Raw genomic sequence first — 8,860 nt, 5'->3', positions numbered from 1 at the left:
TGAAACGGTGGAAACAGCTGTCCAGCGATTGTGCATCCCTCTGAATCGAAAACAAGCAAAACCATCTTTTACTTTTCTATCTTTACTCAGATTTGAGTACTAGAAAGTTCCTCTTCTGTCCTTTTCCTAGACGAATGAAAACGGAATGTGATTGCAAGGAATCCTTTTTGTTTTCTATGTTCGTCGTCTGCGGTCTTATAAATTGTTAAACTCGCAGATTAAGGATGTACCAGAAAGAACTTTCAACACGAAAAGTCTCAGATTTAAATAACTATTTATCATTTTTGTCGCAGATGACAGGTGTCGCTGGATCGCGTCACAATGGGAATTTGAATGATCTTTAAAATTCCCCTTAATTTGATGGTTGAACTGTTTTTAGATTCAGAGTAGTGCAAGCTAGCGCTGTTGAAAAAGCCTGAAACGGTGGAAACAGCTGTCCAGCGATTGTTCATCCCTCTGAATCGAAAACAAGCAAAACCATCTTTTACTTATCTATCTTTACTCAGATTTGAGTACTAGAAAGTTCCTCTTCTGTCCTTTTCCTAGACGAATGAAAACGGAATGTGATTGCAAGGAATCCTTTTTGTTTTCTATGTTCGTCGTCTGCGGTCTTATAAATTATTAAACTCGCAGATTAAGGATGTACCAGAAAGAACTTTCAACACGAAAAGTCTCAGATTTAAATAACTATTTACCATTTTTGTCGCAGGTGACAGATGTCGCTGGATCGCGTCCCAATGGGAATTTGAATGATCTTTAAAATTCCCCTTAAATTGATGGTTGAGCTGTTTTTAGATTCAGAGTAGTGCACGCTATCGCTGTTGAAAAAGCCTGAAACGGTGGAAACAGCTGTCCAGCGATTGTTTATCCCTCTGAATCGAAAACAAGCAAAACCATCTTTTACTTATCTATCTTTACTCAGATTTGAGTACTAGAAAGTTCCTCTTCTGTCCTTTTCCTAGACGAATGAAAACGGAATGTGATTGCAAGGAATCCTTTTTGTTTTCTATGTTCGTCGTCTGCGGTCTTATAAATTATTAAACTCGCAGATTAAGGATGTACCAGAAAGAACTTTCAACACGAAAAGTCTCAGATTTAAATAACTATTTACCATTTTTGTCGCAGGTGACAGATGTCGCTGGATCGCGTCCCAATGGGAATTTGAATGATCTTTAAAATTCCCCTTAAATTGATGGTTGAGCTGTTTTTCGATTCGGAGGGGTGCACGCTATCGCTGTTGAAAAATCCTGAAACGGTGGAAACAGCTGTCCAGCGATTGTTCATCCCTCTGAATCGAAAACAAGCAAAACCATCTTTTACTTATCTATCTTTACTCAGATTTGAGTACTAGAAAGTTCCTCTTCTGTCCTTTTCCTAGACGAATGAAAACGGAATGTGATTGCAAGGAATCCTTTTTGTTTTCTATGTTCGTCGTCTGCGGTCTTATAAATTGTTAAACTCGCAGATTAAGGATGTACCAGAAAGAACTTTCAACACGAAAAGTCTCAGATTTAAATAACTATTTATCATTTTTGTCGCAGATGACAGGTGTCGCTGGATCGCGTCACAATGGGAATTTGAATGATCTTTAAAATTCCCCTTAAATTGATGGTTGAACTGTTTTTAGATTCAGAGTAGTGCAAGCTAGCGCTGTTGAAAAAGCCTGAAACGGTGGAAACAGCTGTCCAGCGATTGTTCATCCCTCTGAATCGAAAACAAGCAAAACCATCTTTTACTTATCTATCTTTACTCAGATTTGAGTACTAGAAAGTTCCTCTTCTCTCCTTTTCCTAGACGAATGAAAACGGAATGTGATTGCAAGGAATCCTTTTTGTTTTCTATGTTCGTCGTATGCGGTCTTATAAATTATTAAACTCGCAGATTAAGGATGTACCAGAAAGAACTTTCAACACGAAAAGTCTCAGATTTAAATAACTATTTACCATTTTTGTCGCAGGTGACAGATGTCGCTGGATCGCGTCCCAATGGGAATTTGAATGATCTTTAAAATTCCCCTTAAATTGATGGTTGAGCTGTTTTTCGATTCAGAGGGGTGCACGCTATCGCTGTTGAAAAAGCCTGAAACGGTGGAAACAGCGGTCCAGCGATTGTTCATCCCTCTGGATCGAAAACAAGCAAAACCATCTTTTACTTATCTATCTTTACTCAGATTTGAGTACTAGAAAGTTCCTCTTCTGTCCTTTTCCTAGACGAATGAAAACGGAATGTGATTGCAAGGAATCCTTTTTGTTTTCTATGTTCGTCGTCTGCGGTCTTATAAATTATTAAACTCACAGATTAAGGATGTACCAGAAAGAACTTTCAACACGAAAAGTCTCAGATTTAAATAACTATTTACCATTTTTGTCGCAGGTGACAGATGTCGCTGGATCGCGTCAGAATGGGAATTTGAATGATCTTTAAAATTCCCCTTAAATTGATGGTTGAACTGTTTTTAGATTCAGAGTAGTGCACGCTAGCGCTGTTGAAAAAGCCTGAAACGGTGGAAACAGCTGTCCAGCGATTGTTCATCCCTCTGAATCGAAAACAAGCAAAACCATCTTTTACTTATCTATCTTTACTCAGATTTGAGTACTAGAAAGTTCCTCTTCTCTCCTTTTCCTAGACGAATGAAAACGGAATGTGATTGCAAGGAATCCTTTTTGTTTTCTATGTTCGTCGTATGCGGTCTTCTAAATTATTAAACTCGCAGATTAAGGATGTACCAGAAAGAACTTTCAACACGAAAAGTCTCAGAGTTAAATAACTATTTACCATTTTTGTCGCAGGTGACAGATGTCGCTGGATCGCGTCCCAATGGGAATTTGAATGATCTTTAAAATTCCCCTTAAATTGATGGTTGAGCTGTTTTTCGATTCAGAGGGGTGCACGCTATCGCTGTTGAAAAAGCCTGAAACGGTGGAAACAGCGGTCCAGCGATTGTTCATCCCTCTGGATCGAAAACAAGCAAAACCATCTTTTACTTATCTATCTTTACTCAGATTTGAGTACTAGAAAGTTCCTCTTCTGTCCTTTTCCTAGACGAATGAAAACGGAATGTGATTGCAAGGAATCCTTTTTGTTTTCTATGTTCGTCGTCTGCGGTCTTATAAATTATTAAACTCACAGATTAAGGATGTACCAGAAAGAACTTTCAACACGAAAAGTCTCAGATTTAAATAACTATTTACCATTTTTGTCGCAGGTGACAGATGTCGCTGGATCGCGTCACAATGGGAATTTGAATGATCTTTAAAATTCCCCTTAAATTGATGGTTGAACTGTTTTTAGATTCAGAGTAGTGCACGCTAGCGCTGTTGAAAAAGCCTGAAACGGTGGAAACAGCTGTCCAGCGATTGTTCATCCCTCTGAATCGAAAACAAGCAAAACCATCTTTTACTTATCTATCTCTACTCAGATTTGAGTACTAGAAAGTTCCTCTTCTGTCCTTTTCCTAGACGAATGAAAACGGAATGTGATTACAAGGAATTCTTTTTGTTTTCTATGTTCGTCGTCTGCGGTCTTATAAATTGTTAAACTCGCAGATTAAGGATGTACCAGAAAGAACTTTCAACACGAAAAGTCTCAGATTTAAATAACTATTTATCATTTTTGTCGCAGATGACAGGTGTCGCTGGATCGCGTCACAATGGGAATTTGAATGATCTTTAAAATTCCCCTTAAATTGATGGTTGAACTGTTTTTAGATTCAGAGTATGTAACAAAAATAAGAAAACTTCTGTTGGAGTGAAAGTAAAAAGAAAGATATAGGTACTCCAACAGAAGTAAGGAAAAAAAAAGACTAAGGTAACTAGTTGGGGCCTCTTATGAAAATAAAAATGAAGGGGCTTCAGCGGTTGAGCCGAAGTAGGAAAAATAAAAAATACTACTTTGCAGTAGTACTGAAGAAAGGGGAATTAGAAGGGATAATAAGTAGACGTGGGAAGAGACAGAGGCAAACTGAATAGAGTTGGCTAGCTATAGATGCAAGAGAGCAACTTGACACTCAAGGATGGATACGGCTCGTTTGCATGCCTGTCGAAGAACAGTAGCTCTATGTAGATAGTAATAATGACTAAAATATGAAATAATAAAATAAGAATAATGTACTGAAGAGGAATGAAGATGAATAATTTCTAAAGACGAACAAGATAAATAAATCTAACAAATCATGGGCGCCATGAAAATGATCTTCGATCATTCTCCCAGGTATCTTATACTGCTGTCAGATATTAAATATATCAAACCTGTAATAATGAACATAAAGGAATAATAAAAATAAATGATATACAAAATAAATAAACATATTTATTAAAAATAACTACCAGATTTTTAACAATCTCTGAGTTAAGCAAGTTCATATTATGCTGTGACTCTAAAATGACATAAGTTATACAAGAAGATATATATATTTTAAAGATAACAACAATAATGTTATCTGTTACAAACTTAAATATAAGTACCTCTTACTAACATATAGGGTACAAAATTACATAAGTCTTCTACCAAATGGTTATAGTACGCCTGCTACGTACAACTAAAGGAAACTGACAACGATGAAAATAATATAACTAAATAGGCCCAAGCCTCACTAAGGGAAAATACACTAATGAAGTAAGTAAGTTAAAAGTACAATGAATGAAATAGAAATGAAGTTGAGATAAATACTGACGATGACCTAAATTATCCGAACAAATGGAATAAAGCGAATAACAATAAAATATTTGGGAAACAAGCAAGTAATGTTACAAAATAAATTTACCCGAATTACATAAACCAATATCAAAGCAATAATAAAGTATTAAAAACCTAATTTTCTCTAGGCTTATTCCTGTGCACAAGAAGTTACCGTAGATACAAAGTTTGGGAACCAAATAATCTAATATACAAATACATATGTCAAAAAAACCAGAGGTAACCTAAATCTGGAAAAAAAACATAGTGTATTTAACAGATAGTCTGAAATATAAAAAAAAATACCAATAGTTACTAAAACTCCTCACTAAATGTTCCCAAACGAGGTTGCGGTTGCATCCTAGAAAATGAGCATCACTATGATGCACCTCCATGCCCCCCGTAGGCCCAGGTGGCAGGACGAAAAGGAGCTGGAATGTCCCCCAAAAAGCTTGTTCCCAAAACATACTCCCAGTTTGACTTGGCGGTAGCTGCAATAAGGTCAAGGTGGGTACGACATCACATGAGGGTTAGTTTTCTTCCAAACGGCTAAAAACATATACTTCGTTTGATTTCTCATATAAACCGGTAAACAAAAGTAAAGAGAAGAAGAAATAATCGAGGAAAACTTTTTAGAAGCAATAACATAAAAAAAACAACCATTAAAAATGGAACAAAAACTAATCTCAGGTAACCTTGAACTATTTTGAGTTTGAAAACATGAACAAATAATGGCATTGCATTTGAAATAGGAATATAAAATATGACTTATCTGAAATAACATGAGATTAAGATAGTAATAGCCATCTACATACATTTTATATACCTTAATGAAATGGTATTGAACCAGACAAAGATAGTTACATGACAATTTATAGATATATTGGACATGAAAATTTATAGATATATTGGATGTTCAATCGGTTTAAAACGTACAGAGAAATGGTAATTATTTCCAATATTAATTTGAGGACTTCAAAAATGTTTGGTTATGTAAAACCAAAAACCCCATTAATATAAAGATCGATATAAAGATAATATAAAGATCGAAATAATCTACATCCTTCACCTAAGGGACTGGCTAAGAACATTTAACAATGAACCAACTATTTCATATATTCAAGGTTAACTAAAAAACATTAGTAGAAAAAACGATTTACCGGTTAATTTTTTATTCCTCTTCCACTGATGGTACTCCCATCCTTACTCCAGGAAACCCGTACTCCAGGAAACAAGTGGTGGTAACTTTTTACTATACTTCCAAACTTAGTTGAAATAATAATTAATTTCGAAGAAATTAACCGCCATTTACGGTACTAACCACCAACACCAACCTGTCAACCTCGCAGCCACCGGCCAAGTGCCTCTCATTCCTCCCACAGTCAGCGAGGAAAACGTCAAACTCTCACGGAACACGAATTAAACGACAAGGAACGGTTCAACAACTATGTTCCGTACAGTGTGACGTCACATGAGAAGTCCTTTACGATAAATTAAAGAATTTAAATGGGAGGTCAAGAGAAAATAATTATTTTTTTAAAAAATAATTACAGCGCTAAAAATGATAATATAACGGGTGCACGCTAGCGCTGTTGAAAAAGCCTGAAACGGTGGAAACAGCTGTCCAGCGATTGTTCATCCCTCTGAATCGAAAACAAGCAAAACCATCTTTTACTTATCTATCTTTACTCAGATTTGAGTACTAGAAAGTTCCTCTTCTGTCCGTTTTCTAGACGAATGAAAACGGAATGTGATTGCAAGGAATCCTTTTTGTTTTCTATGTTCGTCGTCTGCGGTCTTATAAATTATTAAACTCGCAGATTAAGGATGTACCAGAAAGAACTTTCAACACGAAAAGTCTCAGATTTAAATAACTATTTACCATTTTTGTCGCAGGTGACAGATGTCGCTGGATCGCGTCCCAATGGGAATTTGAATGATCTTTCAAATTCCCCTTAAATTGATGGTTGAGCTGTTTTTCGATTCAGAGGGGTGCACGCTATCGCTGTTGAAAAAGCCTGAAACAGCTGTCCAGCGATTGTGAATCCCTCTGAATCGAAAACAAGCAAAACCGTCTTTTACTTTTCTATCTCTACTCAGATTTGAGTACTAGAAAGTTCCTCTTCTGTCCTTTTCCTAGACGAATGAAAACGGAATGTGATTACAAGGAATTCTTTTTGTTTTCTATGTTCGTCGTCTGCGGTCTTATAAATTGTTAAACTCGCAGATTAAGGATGTACCAGAAAGAACTTTTAACACGAAAAGTCTCAGATTTAAATAACTATTTATCATTTTTGTCGCAGATGACAGGTGTCGCTAGATCGCGTCACAATGGGAATTTGAATGATCTTTAAAATTCCCCTTAAATTGATGGTTGAACTGTTTTTAGATTCAGAGTAGTGCACGCTAGCGCTGTTGAAAAAACCTGAAACGGTGGAAACAGCTGTCCAGCGATTGTTCATCCCTCTGAATCGAAAACAAGCAAAACCGTCTTTCACTTATCTATCTTTACTCAGATTTGAGTACTAGAAAGTTCCTCTTCTGTCCTTTTTCTAGACGAATGAAAACGGAATGTGATTGCAAGGAATCCTTTTTGTTTTCTATGTTCGTCGTCTGCGGTCTTATAAATTATTAAACTCGCAGATTAAGGATGTACCAGAAAGAACTTTCAACACGAAAAGTCTCAGATTTAAATAACTATTTACCATTTTTGCCGCAGGTGACAGATGTCGCTGGATCGCGTCCCAATGGGAATTTGAATGATCTTTCAAATTCCCCTTAAATTGATGGTTGAGCTGTTTTTCGATTCAGAGGGGTGCACGCTATCGCTGTTGAAAAAGCCTGAAACGGTGGAAACAGCTGTCCAGCGATTGTGAATCCCTCTGAATCGAAAACAAGCAAAACCATCTTTTACTTATCTATCTTTACTCAGATTTGAGTACTAGAAAGTTCCTCTTCTGTCCTTTTCCTAGACGAATGAAAACGGAATGTGATTGCAAGGAATCCTTTTTGTTTTCTATGTTCGTCGTCTGCGGTCTTATAAATTATTAAACTCGCAGATTAAGGATGTACCAGAAAGAACTTTCAACACGAAAAGTCTCAGATTTAAATAACTATTTACCATTTTTGTCGCAGGTGACAGATGTCGCTGGATCGCGTCACAATGGGAATTTGAATGATCTTTAAAATTCCCCTTAAATTGATGGTTGAACTGTTTTTAGATTCAGAGTAGTGCACGCTAGCGCTGTTGAAAAAGCCTGAAACGGTGGAAACAGCTGTCCAGCGATTGTTCATCCCTCTGAATCGAAAACAAGCAAAACCATCTTTTACTTAGCTATCTTTACTCAGATTTGAGTACTAGAAAGTTCCTCTTCTGTCCTTTTTCTAGACGAATGAAAACGGAATGTGATTGCAAGGAATCCTTTTTGTTTTCTATGTTCGTCGTCTGCGGTCTTATAAATTATTAAACTCGCAGATTAAGGATGTACCAGAAAGAACTTTCAACACGAAAAGTCTCAGATTTAAATAACTATTTACCATTTTTGTCGCAGGTGACAGATGTCGCTGGATCGCGTCCCAATGGGAATTTGAATGATCTTTAAAATTCCCCTTAAATTAATGGTTGAGCTGTTTTTCGTTTCAGAGGGGTGCACGCTATCGCTGTTGAAAAATCCTGAAACGGTGGAAACAGCTGTCCAGCGATTGTTCATCCCTCTGAATCGAAAACAAGCAAAACCATCTTTTACTTATCTATCTTTACTCAGATTTGAGTACTAGAAAGTTCCTCTTCTGTCCTTTTCCTAGACGAATGAAAACGGAATGTGATTGCAAGGAATCCTTTTTGTTTTCTATGTTCGTCGTCTGCGGTCTTATAAATTGTTAAACTCGCAGATTAAGGATGTACCAGAAAGAACTTTCAACACGAAAAGTCTCAGATTTAAATAACTATTTATCATTTTTGTCGCAGATGACAGGTGTCGCTGGATCGCGTCACAATGGGAATTTGAATGATCTTTAAAATTCCCCTTAAATTGATGGTTGAGCTGTTTTTCGATTCAGAGGGGTGCACGCTATCGCTGTTGAAAAAGCCTGAAACGGTGGAAACAGCTGTCCAGCGATTGTTCATCCCTCTGAATCGAAAACAAGCAAAACCATCTTTTACTTATCTATCTTTACTCAGATTTGA

The 8,860-nt window shown here is 36.7% G+C and overlaps 1 long non-coding RNA gene across 1 annotated transcript; it reads right to left on the bottom strand.

Annotated features, from left to right (window-relative positions):
* Nucleotides 1-4,288: 4,288 nt before the first annotated feature.
* On the bottom strand, nucleotides 4,289-6,247 carry LOC126887713 (uncharacterized). Its single transcript, XR_007699156.1, has 2 exons — nucleotides 5,835-6,247; nucleotides 4,289-5,223 (listed from the first exon to the last, which is right to left on the bottom strand). It is a non-coding gene; the product is annotated as an uncharacterized LOC126887713 (long non-coding RNA).
* Between the last annotated feature and the right edge of the window lie 2,613 nt (nucleotides 6,248-8,860).

Source organism: Diabrotica virgifera, chromosome 7, assembly GCF_917563875.1.
Source record: "Diabrotica virgifera virgifera chromosome 7, PGI_DIABVI_V3a".
In the NCBI taxonomy this organism is placed as follows: domain Eukaryota; kingdom Metazoa; phylum Arthropoda; class Insecta; order Coleoptera; family Chrysomelidae; genus Diabrotica; species Diabrotica virgifera.
The sequence above is the reverse complement of the archived record's forward strand: the minus strand, read 5'-3'. Positions and strand labels throughout refer to the sequence as shown.